The following is a 17929-nucleotide window of genomic DNA, read 5'->3' as shown; positions in this document are numbered from 1 at the left end:
AATTATAAGCAGAGTAGGATGTCATCACGGACCCCTAGGCCTAAAGTAAGTATCAATTAAGTGATGTCTAATTAATAACCTTGACAGGATTACTCATATTCCTAGGTGGACTATTGACACTACCCCTACACAGGGCTTGCTACATATGATGTAAAAGCAGTACACCATCTCAAAAATCCAACAAAAACAAATATGTGCAATGATCACCCCAAAAAAATTTACCCATGTCCTGGGCCTTTAAAATTCGTATTATTTTTTTATGGAGTAAAATTCTTTTCCTTTTATTACCTCTCCTCTACCAGATAGACATTTCTGGATTGGAAAGTCACTCAAAACATTATTACCCTTAGCTCTAGGGCTCCATTTAACCATTTGACTATATGAGAAATGACCTTAACAATTAACGCTTCATGTACAAAATAGAATCTGAAAGCCATCTCAACTTGCTATCGTTATTTGAACTCTAAACTAGCTTCAAAGGATGGTCGGTACCATAGAATCAATACTTACAACTCTATAGTCATAGTTGTAATCTTGAATATCTCTTTTGTTTCTAACAGTTGGTTTGTGTGTCCTTTTATTTCTGTCTGCATTCAACTTTCCTTAAGGTATATGTTAGTCTCCAAATTAACATAATTTATTCCATTATCTTCCATGCTTAAACTGGTGCAAAAAAAGGACACAAATTCAAGCATCTCTAAAGTTCTCTATTTATTTCTGCACTTGTAGCCAAATTTTCTTTTCCAAGTCAATACTCATAGCACATTTTTCGTTAGCTAACATTTTAGGCATCTATTTCATTCCACAACTTCATTAATGTATGCACCAAAGTGTCTTTCAGAACCATTTCACTTTTATTGTTTTCAGCTTTCATGTCTTTATAAATTGGCTAGTTTTTGGCAAAACCATCTATGTCAAAATTCTGCTATTACCAACATAGTTCGCCAACATTAAAATGTACTCTAAGTACAATCGAATGGAACTAATAAATCCCCAATATGGTGAGTACCTCTCATGATGTGTACAAAAAGGCAACATGTTCTGCATGAAATGTCATGATAAAGTTTAAACAACCACTTGATATCTTGCCCAAAATGCAGTCGAGTGAGATGGTTTACTAGCATGGAAGGAGAAATTCCCTCAACCGCTACTCCTTCATAATAATATTAATACATTTGCACAAAATTTTGCTAATTGACCCTAGAATAATTAGATCTAGGTAGATATTTTAATGTCTGATATTTTTTTTGATGTAAGACTATAATTTAAAATTTACTTAATAGTCTTAGGCCATATCTAATAAACATGTCAAAATCATGATCACAACTTGAGTAGAGGTGTATTTGAATCAATGAGCCCCCTTGTTTGTTATCTCTGGAGTTGTAAAGCTTTCAAATCTTAGCCATACGGTAAAGGGATGATGAACAGGGTTGTCTCACTAGTAGGCAGAAGGCTGGAGCTCAGATGCGACATGCATTGAATACAAACCAAAAAAGAAAGACCAGAGTCCAAACTACATAAAAAATTCTCTCTTCACATGTCTCGCTGTTCATTCCTCTTTCCATTAATAATTTCTTTTACTTTTTACTACATATAACAATCATTCCAGAAAAAAAGGTTATTCTAAACAGTAAATATAGTGATGACACAAACATAAATCATCAAGGCATAATACTACATTGGTACTACTACCAAATTGTATTGGGAGCAACAAAATCCATGGTGTGAAGTAACAGGGAGTTATAAAATATAAAATCAATGCTGGAAATAAGCCTCTTTGATTGAAAATAAAACCAGATAGATTCCAGAAATAGGTGTGGCCTGTGGTAAAACAACGGTTCTACTCTGGAGATTTTGCATATAATCATGACGTGTCACCAAATATATGTAGGCGGTTATATGAAGGAATACGATTTGCAAATTTATCACACCTTAACAGAGAAGTGTAATTTAGCTGAACAAGATTTGGATAGGAATTCTAAAATGTATGATGATATAGAGAAAAATTCTATTTTTGTTCAACAAAAAGAAGCATGATATTTCGAAAACAAAATGTCACCTCATTGCGAAGAGAGAATCTCGTGTGCATCTACTCATCTTCAACATAATCATTTAAGTTGGTGCTGAACGCAGAGGGACTCTTGGAGATGTATTTGGATCCATAACGATTGGTGGCATGTACGTAGGGGATATGTTCAATCTTGGGCCAATCTAAGCCATCCTTGAGGCACCTGCGGAGCAGTTGGTCATCATCGGCCCCGAACTCAAGCTTGTTGAGTACAGGGAAGTGTCGCCCATGTAACCACTCTGGAAGGGACCTCATCTTGTCATGTGTCAGCAATGTTTTCGAGCAAGGAAGGTCCGATACATCCTCTAGATTAGGGATGTTTGATATTGCTAATTCTTTAACGGAGGAAAAGCCCCTGATTTCTTTCAGCCCGTAACAGTCAAATATTTTCAGCTTTGTTAGGGTAGTGGCATGGTGAAGAAGGCCAGAAGGAAGATACCTCAACTTTAGACAATAATCAAGTGTCAATTCTTTCAAGTTTGGTAAGGCTATCAGTCTGTCATCATCCTTCACCTCCCATTCCCATTCCTCGCAACTGTCTAAATATTGGACGATCCATGTCGTTAACTTAGGGAATGAAATTTGTAACCTGCCTCTTTGATCTCTGCCACAGTCAGGTTCCTGACCCAAAAATTCGGTCCCGATCTTTTTCACAGCATCTGCACATTCTATCCAGAGATAATCCAAGTTGGGGAGCTTCCCTAGGGGTGGAAGTTGCAGGCACATCTCAGAATATGAGAGCTTCAACCGTCGGAGCGAGTCCGTACTGCCAGATGCTATCCAACTCGGGTAATGGAGTCCAAAGAAACCAACGATTTCAAGAGATTCTAGGCGCGATGGTGACGGTGGGCAAAGCGTCTCCTCAAAGATCTCCTCAATTCTTTTGATCTCCTCTCCTCTTCGCCGTAATAAAGTTCTCGTGAAACAACGACTCCATTTCCGCATGTGAACTCTAGGACTTCAAGCTGCAACATATCTCTCAGTGCATTTACTCGTCCAACCTTACCCTCATTCCATGCCCTCGCCAGATGCGTGATGGTGAGCACTCTCAGCTTTTCTAGAGATCTCAATTCTCCCAATGTACATTGCGATCACCCGGCCCAATGGGCCCGGAATCAATTCACAGCCCAAATAAAAAAAAAAAAAAAAAAAAAAAAAAAAAAGGAGAGAAGACTCCCTTCTTCCTCTTCTCACCGGCTCCCAATCGGAGTCGAAAAAAACCCCCTCTGGCTCTATTTAAGGAGAAGAACCCTCCTCTCTCCCTCTCATCAAAGACCCGAGACCCAGTCGGCGGCAATCGCCGGAAAATCACCGCGGAGACCGTCCCTGTGCCATCCTTTTTGCTCGCCGGAAAAGCCTCACCGGCGTCAAAGGTGAGCCTCCTCCCCTTCCCCTCTTCTCCTCCTTTCTCTCCGTGCCCGTGTGCACGATCACCGGTGACCGGAGTCACCGGATTTCTTTGAGAAAGGGATTCGGTCCCTTTTTGGATGTGTGGGCGTCGGTGGCCGCCGTCGGGCACCGGCTTGGCCTTCCTCCTACCGCTGGGTCACCCCTCCTCCTGCCGATGGCCACCCCATACCGGTTGCACTACTGGCCGGCCAGCCAACAAGAGATTGTGAGATCCCCTGTTTCGGCCCAATGGAAACCCAGGAAGAAGAAAAGAAAAAGGAAGGAGAAGAAGAAAAGAAAAGAAAAAAAAAGAAAAAGAAAAAGAAAAAGAAAAGAAAAAGGAAAAAAAAAAAGAAAAGAAAAAGAAAAAAAAATACATATATATAATGATAATAATAATAATAATAATAATAATAATAATAATAATAATAATAATAATAATAATAAAGAGAGAGAAAAAGAAAAAAAGAAAAAAAATAATAATAAAAAAATACATGTGAGAGAAAGTTTCTCTCATCTCTCTCTCTTAAGTCTTTCTCTCTCTAGAATTGGACTTTCTCTCTCTACCTTCTCTCTACATTTTCTCTCCCTAGATTTTCTTCCTATTTTCTCTCTCTAGACCCTTTTATCTTTTTTTATGGATTTTGTCTCTCTAGGGTTATTCTCTCTCTCTGATTGTATCACAGACCCTAGGAGAAACTTGAGATGAAAATATGATAATCTGAGATTGCTCCGAAATTCATGCAGTAGATCGGATCCCGATCCGATCCTTCTTCGAAATTGATAACATCGATCATGGTTAATCCATATTAAGTCACCCTGATGTAACCTCTGATGATCTCAATCATGATTGCCACTTTTGAAGGATACGAAGATTCTCTCTCCACTTTCTCTCTCTACTTTCTCTCTCTAAGAAGGTCTATGAATCCTGTACCGAGTCATGTCTTCATCTTTTAGGGGTTCATATTGACTCTAACAAGATGATCTGAAGTTGCTTTGATATCCGTGCTGTATGTCAACCTCATTTGATCATATCAAGGATCTTTCAAATTCAATATTAAAGAATCCTATTAATTGATCTTGACCTTAATTCGATCTGTGCTTCACGATTTCTTGATCAAGTCACTTAAATCTGACCCTCAGATCAGAGATCTTGAATTGCTCTGGTATCTGGATGGTCCGATACATCCGGACAACAGTCCTTTTTCCTTATGATTTAATTTTATTATATTTATGGAATAGAAATTAATGATGATTTGATATTTTAAATAGGATCAATTGATTCTTTTAACGAAGTCTGAAGATCTAAGATGAACGAGGTAAGTGGATCTTATGCTCATTTATTTTTAAATGATCATGTTTTTATGTAAAGAATTGCTATTGATGAAATCATAATTTTTCATAAAATAAGGATCGGCATATGTGATATGAAAAAGCATATTTTATTATGAGCATTGATTTCATGAATATGTCTTATAAAAATAGCATGATTATGAAGTATGAATTTCATTGTTTTTCCATCTATGTATATATATGCTTTAAGAAAAAGATATAATGATTTCAAAGGCTCTCAGATGGCTATTAATGAATCCCTTCGAGAAGGTCGACATCCGGAGCTAGCATCCACACGAAACATGGCCCTGCCAGCGGGTATAAAGTTGGCACATGAATTAAGAACTCTGTCAATTAAGAAACATGGCCCTGTCACGGGTATAATAGTGACCTTAGCATGAATATCTATGAGCAATGTTTTGAAACATGACATGAATACATGATGAAAATGATTTACGATTCATGATTGTGAAATATACATGATTTATGCATGCATGATGAGTTTATAACTTGTTTTGTTATATGCTCTATGAAATACTTTATTTTGTATTACCTGTTATTTTATAAATATTACATTATCATGAAAAACTTATGTTTGATCCGATAAGAAAGTGCAAGTTCTACTTACTGGGCTAGTGTAGCTCATATTCTTTTTGTTTTCTTTTTGTTTGAACAGAGAAATAAGGTTAGGATCGGCAAAAGGAATCCAAACTTGAAGATCGGCATAGCAAGCTGAAAAATTTAGCAACAGAAGTTTAAATTATTTTATAATCATGGATTTGTAGTTATTTATGAATGTTGAGATTCGGGTTAATACTTGCTTTTGGATTTAGATGATCTGAACCAATATTGGTTCGATTATTTTATAAATAATAGAATTGAATCTTTTTATTTGATGGATTTTAGATGATTATGATGGATTGGCTTCGTGTTATCGTGGGCTCCATCCCTCAGTAGCATGACCGTGTTATGTCCCGGATTTGGGGCATAACATTTTATGGTATCAGAGCCTAGGTTATAATCATTGGGAATTATGATATAAATGATATAAATGATTAGGATATGAAAGAATAATATCAGAGCTTAGGTTTAAGATCATTGAGATTATAAAGTGATATCAAAACTTTATGTATGATCAATAGGATGTGATTGAGTAGAGTATAATAGATAATATCAGAGCTTAAGATTATGATCATTAAAGATGTGATAGAATGATATAAAGTTTAGGTTATGATCACTAGAGAATATGACTTAAGTGGTATTTGAACTTAAGGTTATCATTATTCGAGATTGTGACTTTAGTGATATTTGAACTTGAGGCTAAGATCATGAGGAACATGATAGATATAAAAAAAAAGATTCAATAATTTGATTTCGAATCAATAGGTATTATGATGAAATTTATGAATAAGTAGCATATGATGTCTATAATAGAATTGACAAGTTATATCTTAGATTTCAATTAGCAAGGTTGACTTGAGTCCGAGAAGTATTGACCCTAAAATGAAGTGGGAGGTATTGATATATTAATGTTAGGTATATTTGATGACATTAGAATGCTAAACCTATATGGATAAAAGACATGATAACTTTACTGATTTTGATGTTAATTTCTTTGCAAAGAAAGGTTGGTTTGGAAGTTGTCTAAATGATTGTAAGGTAAATCGAAGGTTAACTCAAATTAATTCTAGACATATTGGATTCTTGAGGAGTGGTGAAGCTTATGTAATAAGTTCAAACATAGAAGGTGGATGAAGATTTAATTTTGATGTGCTATGCCTAAGAGATAGTAATGATAAGAAAATTTTAAATTTTACCCTAAATTATATATGAAATCTGAAAGTTGGATCTATCTTTGATTGATTTAATATACAAAGATATTTTTATTTTTGATAGACTTAGATAATTTGGTAAGTTGAGATCAGAGTGCGCAGCAAAAGCGTGATAGTCTGAATTGATTAGAAATATTAATCCTTTAAATCAAAAGATATTATGAAATATGTTAGTTGTAAATAAGGAAGGATTTTACTGATAATAAAAGAATGCTAAAGAGAAAATCTATCTGATCAAGGAAAGACTCAAGGCAGCACAGGATAGACAGAAGAGTTGGCCAGATAAGAAAAAGAAGAGAATTAGAATTTCAGGTCGGTGATCATAATTTTCTAAAAGTATCACCTACTAAGGGTGTCATGAGGTTTGGGAGATATGGCAAGCTGAGTCCGCGATATATTGGACCTTTTGAAATTTTAAATCGAGTAGGAGATGTTGCTTACGAACTTTCCTTACCATCGGATTTATCCAAAGTGCACAATGTCTTTCATGTTTCACTACTGAGAAAGTTTGTACCTGATCCAAATAGTGTGATAAAGTATGAGCCATTGCAAGTTCATGAAGATCTAACCTATGAAGAATTTCTCCTCTGAATTATTGATCGAAAAGAGCAAGTTCTAAGACGGCATATCATTCCGTGTGTAAAGATTCATTGGAGTAATCATGAAGAGAGAGAGGCCACATGGGAGCTTGAAGATGATATAAAGACGAGATATCCACACTTATTTGAAAATGAAGGTAGGTTAAATTTTGAGGATGAAATTTTTTTTTAGGGGGGTAGAATGTGATCACCCGGCCCAATGGGGCCCAGAATTAATCCACAGCCCAAATAAAAAAAAAAAGAGAAAACAGGGGAGAAGACTCCCCAAGGGAGTCTTCTTCCTCCTCTCACTGGCTGCCAATCGGAGTCGGAAAGAGTCCCCCTCCGGCTCTATTTAAGGAGGAGAACCCTCCTCTCTCCCTCTCATCAAAGACCCGAGACTCAGTCGGCGGCAATCATCGAAAAATCATCGCGGAGACCATCCCTGTGCCATCCTTTTTGCTCACCGAAAAAGCCTCACCGGCGTCGAAGGTGAGCCTCCTCCCCTTCCCCTCTTCTCCTACTTTCTCTCCGTGCCCGTGTGCACGATCGCCGGCGACCGGAGTCATCGGATTTCTTTGAGAAAGGGATTCGATCCCTTTTTGGATGTGTGGGCGTCGGTGGCCGCCGTCGGCCACCGGCTTGGCCTTCCTCCTGCCGCTGGGTCGCCCCTCCTCCTGCCGATGACCGCCCCATGCCGGTTGCACCGCCGGCCGGCCAGCCAACAGGGGATTGTGAGATCTCCTGTTTCGGCCCAATGGAAACTCGGGAAGAAGAAAAGAAAAAGGAAGAAGAAGAAGAAAAGAAAAGAAAAGAAAAAGAAAGAAAAAGAAAAAGAAAAAAGAAAAAAATATAATAATAATAATAATAATAATAATAATAATAATAATAATAATAATAAAATACATGTGAGAGAAAGTTTCTCTCATCTCTCTCTTAAGTCTTTCTCTCTCTAGAATTGGACTTTCTCTCTCTACCTTCTCTTTACATTTTCTCTCCCTAGATTTTCTTCCTATTTTTTCTCTCTAGATCCTTTTATCTTTTTTTATGGATTTTGTCTCTCTAGGATTATTCTCTCTCTGATTGTATCACAGACCCTAGGAGAAACTTGAGATAAAAATATGATAATCTGAGACTGCTCTGAAATTCGTGTAGTAGATCGGATCCCGATCCGATCCTTCTTCGAAATTGATAACATCGATTATGGTTAATCCATATTAAGTTACCATGATATAGCCTCTGATGATCTCAATCATGATTGCCACTTTTGAAGGATACGAAGATTCTCTCTCCACTTTCTCTCTCTATTTTTTCTCTCATGACCGACTTTCTCTCTCTAAGAAGGTCTATGAATCCTGTACCGAGTCATGCTTTCATCTTTTAGGGGTTCATATTGACTCTAACAAGATGATCTGAAGTTGCTTTGATATCCGTACTGTATGTCAACCTCATTTGATCATATCAAGGATCTTTCAAATTCAATATTAAAGAATCTTATTGATTGATCTTGACCTTAATTCGATCTGTGCTTCACGATTTCTTAATCAAGTCACTTAAATCTGACCCTCAGATCAGAGACCCTGATTGCTCTGGGATCTGGATGGTCCGACACATCTGGACAACAGTCCTCTTTCCTTATGATTTAATTTTATTATATTTATGAAATAGAAATTAATGATGATTTGATATTTTAAATAGGATTAACTGATTCTTTTAACGAAGTCTGAAGATCTAAGATGAATGAGAAAAGTGGATCTTATACTCCTTATTTATTTTTAAATGATCATGTTTTTATGTAAAGAATTGCTATTGATGAAATCATAATTTTTCATAAAATAAGGATCGGCATATGTGATATGAAAAAATATATTTTATTATGAGCATTGATTTCATGAATATGTCTTATGAAAATAGCATGATTATGAAGCATTAATTTCATTGTTTTACCATCTATGTATATATATGATTTAAGAAAAAGATATAATGATTTCAAAGGCTCTCAGATGGCTATGAATGAATCTCTTCGGGAAGGTCGACATCCGGAGCTAGCATCTACACGAAACATGGCCCTACCAGCGGGTATAAAGTTGGCACATGAATTAAGAACTCTGTCGATTAAGAAACATGACCCTGTCACGGGTATAATAGTGACCTTAGCATGAATATCTGTGAGCAATATTTTGAAACATGACATGAATACATGATGAAAACGATTTACGATTCATGATTGTGAAATATACATGATTTATGCATGCATGATGAGTTTATAACTTGTTTTGTTATATGCTCTATGAAATGCTTTATTTTGTATTATCTGTTATTTTATAAATATTGTATTATCATGAAAAACTTATGTTTGATCCGATAAGGAAGTGCAAGTTCTACTTACTGGGCTAGTGTAGCTCATATTCTTTTTGTTTTCTTTTTGTTTGAACAGAGAAATAAGGTTAGAATCGGCAAAAGAAATCCAAGCTTGAAGATCGGCATAGCAAGCTGAAAAATTTGACAACAGAAGTTTAAATTATTTTATAATTATGGATTTGTAGTTATTTATGAATGTTGAGATTCGGGTTAATACTTGCTTTTGGATTTAGATGCTCTGAAACAATATTGGTTCGATTATTTGATGAATAATAGAATTGAATCTTTTTATTTGACGGATTTTAGATGATTATGATAGATTGATTTCGTGTTATCGTGGGCTATATCTCTCGATAGTATGATCGTGTTATATCCTAAATTTGAGATGTGACATGCACCAACCACCATTGCTATTGTTGTTCCCGACCCCAAAATTTCTCAGTGTGTTGAGTCGACGCAAGTTTGCAATTTCAATCGGTATACCCACCAGTTCCGTCCAATCGAGGTCAAGACACCGCAGGTTGTGCAACTTTCCGATGCCTTTAGGAAGGCTGCGAAGCAAGTCTCGAGGATGAAGAACTGTAGATTTACAAGGTTTCCTATGCTCTCTGGCAGCTCACTTATCCCAGAAGACGACAAATTTAAACAACGTAGATGTATGAGATTTCCCAAGGAGTCTGGCAATTTTATGATCTTAGAGCATTCAAGGTCTAGTACTCTCAGACGCGGTGTCTTCTTAATCAGATTGTGGACATCATTCTCTTCCACCTGCCATCCTTCCAACTCTAACACTAGAGTCCTCAAGGAGTTGTGCCCCTCCAGTGCATCAATAAATTCTTGGCGCCGTTCTTTTGTAGCACGACCCCATAAGCGACGTCGCTTCACTGAAGATGAACTATTTGGGACTAGTTCAATCCCATATTTAATAGCAAGTTCTCGTCTCTTGCTAAAAATCGGGCGAGAGACCATGGTAGATCATGCACAGTGCATACAGATCCATCAGGGAAAAAAGGATGTTGTTGGAATAAACTCCTCTGAACAAGTTCCCCATAATAATCTTCACCTAACTCTTCCAATGCTAGATCTCCTTCTTCATGGATGAATCCTTCAGAGGTCCACAAATGAATTAGTTTGCGATGAGATGGCAGGTCTTTATAACTCGAGTATAGGGCTGGTTGAACCTCTTCGGGAAGGCCAGTCCGAGAAGACCAAGCATTGTTTGAAAGGGTTTTAAGCACCATCTCCCAATCTTTCTTGTTCCTGCTCTTCCTTGATAATACCCCTCCAATGGTCTTAATAGCAAGAGGGAGACGGCCACATTTGTCAACAATCTTCTCTCCGATATCCTTTAAATCTTCGATCTCTCTCTCCTGCCCACTCAAAACCACCACCTTGCGCAGCAGCACCCAACCATCTTCAGCAGACAAGAGCTCCACTTGATGAGATTCTACAGCCTTCATTTGCAATGCAACCCCTTCATTTCTTGTGGTCACAAGGATCCTACTTCCGGTTGCCCCACTCTGTAAGGGGTTTCGGAGTAAATCATTCCATACTTTTTGGTCCAATGAGTCATCCAAGACAAGCAAGAATTTCTTATTTGTGACAGCATCTCGAACCATGGGTTCGAGCAGTGATCTGCTAGAGGCGCCTCCTGGACTGCTCCCCTGCCTGAGTGATGATGTCTTTCAGCAGACTAGTCTTTAGACACGCAGACCCAGAGCTTCATGGGGAAGTTGGCTGTTATCCTTTCGTCGTTAAAAATCCTTCGAGCAAGAGTGGTCTTGCCAATTCCACCAACTCCAACAATGGCATATATAAGAATGTTTTCTCGAGTGTCCTCCTTAATCAACAACTCCACCAGTTTGCCGGTATCCTGTTCGACATCGGACCCCACGATATCAGGCTCAGGTATGGAAGATGTCATCCTGCTAACTTTAGAAGTGGATTGGTGGTCATCACGGCCGGCAGAAAAGAGCTGGAGATCAAATTTAGATTTCTCTGCCAAGATGTTCTCTAGCCTCTGATTGAGTTCTTGGATTCTCCCATCAGTAAACCTCATCTTCTTGAATATTGACATCGCACCAGAAAAATAGGAGGCTGCAACTTTAGATTTCTAGGCCTCGATCCGGCATTCGTCGAGGATGTCGTCAGCATCGTACATGACGTCCTTGAGCTTCCTGAGCCAGTTGTTTATGGCTTCGCTGTGAATCTTTTTCCTCTCAGCATCGGCGAGGACGGCTTTTATTGTGTGAAGCGTTTCTTGGAGCCGCGCGATCTCGTCGGTCACACCCAAGAGCCTGGCCACCTCGTCCTTCACCAAAGTGGCCAAGCCATCAAGGAGCCTAGGGACGAAGGCGTCAGCTATAATCGACATCTCCTTCTTGTACCAAAATTTAGATGAGAGGAAAGCAGAACAAAAAACACCTGGGATATCTGTAAACAGTTAACAAAGATGAACAAATAACCACGCAAAAGCGGAAGATTACAAAAGCATTGGGTTAGAACAACAACAAGCGCTAAGATGTATTTAATCTTTTTTTTTCATCCTTCCAACTAATAAAGTATTGATGGTTCACGGTGAGCTCTCCAACTAATAATTTTTTTTAAAGAAGGCGCCCCACGGCCCCACTGGCAACTGGATTTTGTTATCTTCCATTAACTTGGGCGACCTCTCGGAGATTAATTTATTTTGAATTATTGTGTTGTGATTCTTTGTCCATTCGATACTAGATAGCCTTCATTTAAGTATTTATTATTCTCTTTATGAAAAAAAAAAATATTTATTGTTTTACAATTGCTGCTTATCTGTGGAATTGGTTAATGCCTTTCGCTGTGCGAGAAAGGCCTTGTTGGATCTTTATGCTGAATTCTTGCATTGTGAATTTTTCCCCCCGCACTCTGTAGTCTTAACTCTTAACTAAAGTATTTATTGTTTTACAATTTTTTTAATTTTTTTTTTTAGTAGAAAAGTAATTTTACAACTACTTATTTTTTGGCAGAAAGTGTTACAACTACTCGTTGGTGGAATCTATTAACGCCTTTCCCTGTGGAAGAATGATCCAGCAGCCATTTTATCGATTTCTAAGGTCCCGTTGAGAATTACTTTTGGAGGGGCCAAGACTATTTTGTGGAATCTAAAAGGCACTTCCAGAAGATATATAAGTATTTTCTAAAAAGCTTAAAATTGCTTTCTAGTCTGCTCAGAAGCTGAAAATTTCTACTTAGCAATTGCTCTAATTTGGAGCCTCCCTCTGAAAGTATTTTTTAGAGCCGGTCAGAGATTTATTTATGTGGCTAAAACATCTTTGAATTTTTTAGTTATTAGTTAGTTATTATCCGATTATAATGTAATTAATGTAATATATTCATATTATAACATAATATTATATAATTAGTACTATATAATATAAACAAATATTAGTGATCTTGTATAATACTAATTATAACATTATAATATAATTATAGTATTCTTATAGTATTAACTAACAATATGAATCAGATAACATTATTAAATCATATAATTATTAATATCAGATCATATTATATGATATAATGTATATTATCTTATACTATATTATACTATATTATTTTATGTTATATTATCATGCTATACTATATAATATTATTTCATATTATATTATATTATATGATAGCATATTCTACGATGCTAATATTATACTATCTAAAATAAATAATTTATAAATTAAGAATACTTTATAGTAATAGTTCTTGATAGTATAAAAAGTTAAAAAGTTGAAAATATTTATACAATATTTTTTAATATCATTTTCTCATACCAAAAATATTTCTTAATTTAGTTACTTGATAGATATTGAAGTTCAACAGTATTTTCGAAATATTAGTTACTAAACAACTAATAATTTTTTGTTAAAAGCTCTATTGTCAAAATCTTTACGATAAAAGCTCTACTAACAATAATAATCCCAAACAGTGCTTAAATAACCTTATCTTTAAGCTTGCTTCATTAGAATTTCAAATATTTAAGTCAGTATTTAGATAATACAAACTATTCAACTCTTATATTAGCATGCAAGTAATCTATTTTTTTTTTTAAAAAAAAATCTTTATACAGCACTATTTGAAAGGTCAATAATATTAATAATTAGAAATTATTATCATTAGTTCAAGTTTAAGATAAGTGTAGCATGGATATCTGTCAAGGGAAACAATGATATCAATAAAAATTAGCATTAATAGTAATCAAATTTGGTGAATTCTGGTAAAATAAGTGAATGAGATAAATTTAAAATCTAAAATAATCTGCAGGTGCAATAAAATTTGCTTAAGGGCCATAGAATGCACATTATACATTTCAATCAGAGTACCATGATATATTAAAAATATATAAAAGAAAGGATAAAGTTTGGTTGTTTATTCATATTCCTTGTCTTACCTGTATAATGGAAACTCTTTTGTTTCAACTTCATCCTAGTTTTGACTTAATATTTTTAATATTTTCTCTGATGAAAGGCCTATCACGCACTTTTTTCAATGCTTCCAACTCTTTTCGAAGGCACATGCACTGCGTGTATATAATACCAATATATAATAAATTTAACCTTCAAGCTGAAGGAATAAGAGCAGGAAGTCCGAAGATGACAAAATAAAATATACGTTGATCAAGATCTTCCTATTTTAATTTACTTTAATTATGCATAAAATTCTTAATTTTTTAAAAATTTTTAATTTCATCTTAAATTTTTATTTAGTATAATTAAATCATTAAATTTTTAAATTTTTTTTGATGTGGATCCTGATTGTGATTTCTGTCGACTTACTATGATGGGGTTATGGCATGATTTGCCTATAGCAAAAATATATTTATGTGAAAAAAATCGATATATAAACCATGTTCCCCATCCACTGCAACGGCGGCATAAATAACTCCATATGCCTTCAGGCCAAGGTTGACCCCTACGGATTATACCATTAGAAGTCGACCAGGCATCTGGACAACAGATGGATTTGAAAGCTCAAAGTGCACTCGAGAGTTAGTCTTTTTTTTATGGAAAGTAGCATGGAGACGTCTTCCAACTAGGTCTTATTTATATGAGAGAAGTCTGGATATCCAGCTAAAGTACCTCTGTATTAGATATATGTCTTAGAAGTCAATATGGCTAACACATTGTAATAACTCTAGAACACAATTTTGTACTTAATACATTGATATGATTAATAAAAAGATAAGTTTATTTTTCATTCAAGTGTGATGTGTTTTTGAATCGTCCATGGAATTAATTTTCGATATATATTCTCAAAGAGTTGAGAATTAGAGATATGTATTTAATTCCTAAATGCTCCCGATCATAGGATCGTCATTAGGACAGTGATTGATCCGGATAGATTGACGCACAAATCGCTTCCTTTGGAATAGATGGATCTCTACTCTACAGTATAGAGATACTGGATGATGAGTACGGATAGTTGTTAGAGAACAACTAATACTGAGCGTGACCATATGAGAGATCACTTGGATTTCTACTCGATCGTCAGTGATTGTCTCAATGCTGTAGTTGTGTAACTGATCCTTTGATCTGAGATAGCACTACTACTCGCAGTGAGACTGCTGGAGTTTGATTGACATATAAACATGGATCTCAATGAGTCCTTGTAGTAGATTTTGACGACAGTTGGTCTATTGTAGGAGTAGAGTGTGCATCAAAATAAGATCTATCGATCTTGGTAGAAATGAGTAATTCTATGGGATTTGAGAGGTTAAGTCTGAGAATCTGTGGTCACAGTAGTGTGATGGATGGAAAAGAGTTTCCATAGAAGTTACAATTGGACTTGAGCTAATCGAATCTATCATCTGACTGATGTTGAGATTTGATGATTTATCTATAATCTGCTATCAAGTCGGGACTCATGATAGAGGGATTGAATCATACGTTAACTACACCTAGAGGTTCATTTCAGTTTTACTGAGTTACCACTACATATTGCTAGGTGTCACTGGTGAATTGTAAGAGCTCACTAGGGTTTAACTAGATCGACAATCCTTGATGAGTTAGAGTAAAATTATTCTGACCCATTAAAAAGAGTTTTAATGATACTTTGATAGAGACCATTGTATATCTTACTATCAGATAGAATTAAACCTATGGGATCACACAACAAAGGGATTAGGCTTGGAATTAGCAAATAAACTTATGAAGTATCAATTGGGTTTAGAAAAATCTGATTGGGTTCAAGGTAACCTTGCTAGCACATGGTTGGACCTAATTTTTTTTTTTTATGTTTGAATTTCTTATTTGATAAGATAATTCAAACTTAATTACCTGCTAATAACCCATATGAATTAGATTTATTGGACTCCAAATATTGAGTGTCTAAGATTTTGGATCAATTGAATTAGGGTGCAAGTCCCTAATTAATATTCTTTGATAGTTATTATAGGGCGCCACCTTGATTGGATCAAGTTGGGCGTATCCCATGATTAGAGGGCTTATGGATCTCATATGGGGCATCCCTTGGGTGCAAAAGAGGATGTGAAATAATGGGTGCAAGAGCTTCAAGAGTTGGCATCTAATAGAATTCTTAATGTAAGTTAAATAACTTAAGTTATTAGGAAACCTAACGCAAGTAAGACTTATATTATGAGATTGAATAGGATTCAATCCTCATGCTTATTTAAAGGGACCACCCCTAAGGTCCCTAGAGCATCTAAACCAGCAAGCCCCATAGAAGTCCTCCACGCCCTCTTTTCCTCTCCCTTGGGCATCCCACATGCCTCATCTTTGGGCGTCTCATCCTTCATGCCCAAAAGGGCCTTGGCGTCCTTTCTTGTGTGCTGGTTTCCACCTGCTGATAGCAGTATAATATAAGGAAGAAAAGCAAGAGAAGAAGAGAAAATTAAGGAAAGAGATCAAGTGTTGATCATGATCCAAGCTTTGTTCAAATTTAGTAGGCTGAATTTTCTTAGAGCAAAAAATTCAATTTGAAGAGGGCTGTTCCAGGCTGATCTCGAGTGGATATTCGTAGAGGCTGGATACTTGTATGACTAGAAAAAAATATCTTCTCTTTCAGATCTAGATTCGAAGAAAAAGATTACAAAACAGATATGTGATTTGATCACAATATGAATTTCAGCATATATCAATTTCAGTACATGAACTAGATCCTTGTAGTTTTATATTTTTGTGCATGCATGATTCAGATTAAAAGTATTTTAATCTTATATTCTACTGTGGTATTTAAAAAATAAAATTTTAAAACACACATGCATGTCTCAAACCTCGAATTCCAACAGTGGTATCAGAGCTATGGGTTTCATATTGCTGACATTATTATACATGTTTTGAAAAGAGTTTGAAAATTTGATTTTTTCTTGATACATGAGATATCTGGATGGAAAAAATATGAAAAGTGGGTGACACAAATTAGGAGTCCAAAGATGTTTGGACTCTAACCTAAAACTCTTATCTCCTACCTTAAATCAAACTCTTCAACTATTTAAACATGGGGCGGCCATAGGACCTAATATGGATCAGGTTTTTGATGCCAAAAGAAGAAGAGTTGTGCGTGGAGAAAAATCATGGAGAGAGGCACGGTGTGAAGGTTATGGGTGTAAGGTATTTATGCTCCTATCCCTTCTTTCTTACAAACAACCAAAGGTTGGTTGTTAGGATATCTCTCTCTCTTTGGTCCTTGTTTGGACATAGATTTTTCTCTCCTCTTGTCCAAGAGTTGAAAAATTTTTTTATATCTCTAACATAGAGATTTGGTGTATGAATTTTAGAAAGAAAAGAGAAGAAATGATTCTTCTCATGATCTCTAGCGTAGAGATCAACATCCTCGTATTTCTTCTTCTTTTCTAAGAATATCTTGAGAGAAAAGAAGATTTTCAACCGTCAAAATACAATCTCTGTAAGGGAGCTAGCATCCCGGTGAAATCAATAAGCTTCTGATTAGATCGAAGTCTCATGTGGATATCTGTAGAGGTTGGATGCTTGTGCGGCTTCAAGAAACTTTCAGAAGACATCCATGATCATCAGTTCATGATAAAAATTGATCCGTGCTAAGGTATGAAGTTTATTTATTTTTTTCTATTTGATTTCTGTATCTGAATCCTATCTCATATATGTCGATCCTGTTTATGATTTTAAGATTTGATCTTATGCATGCTTAGATTAAATTAGATTTAATCTTAATTTTAAAATTTTTACTACATACTTATTTCAAAAATTTTTTCATGCATGAAACCATGAAACTCTAACAGATTGTTGGATGTATGTCTTAGAAGCTAATCTTGGCTAACCCATATCATATTACTAGGATATAGTTTTATACTTTATGGATATTTATATTACCATTCATGTTCTATGTGTCAATGAATCATCTAAAGGATT

At 35.8% G+C, this 17929-nt stretch overlaps 1 pseudogene; it reads right to left on the bottom strand.

Moving 5' to 3' along the window:
- Nucleotides 1-2075: 2075 nt before the first annotated feature.
- LOC140858371 (putative disease resistance protein RGA4) lies at nucleotides 2076-12187 on the bottom strand (annotated as a pseudogene).
- Nucleotides 12188-17929: the final 5742 nt, after the last annotated feature.

This window comes from Elaeis guineensis, chromosome 6 (genome assembly GCF_000442705.2).
Source record: "Elaeis guineensis isolate ETL-2024a chromosome 6, EG11, whole genome shotgun sequence".
Taxonomy (NCBI): domain Eukaryota; kingdom Viridiplantae; phylum Streptophyta; class Magnoliopsida; order Arecales; family Arecaceae; genus Elaeis; species Elaeis guineensis.
Note: the sequence above shows the minus strand (reverse complement) of the source record. Positions and strands in the feature narration are given on the sequence as shown.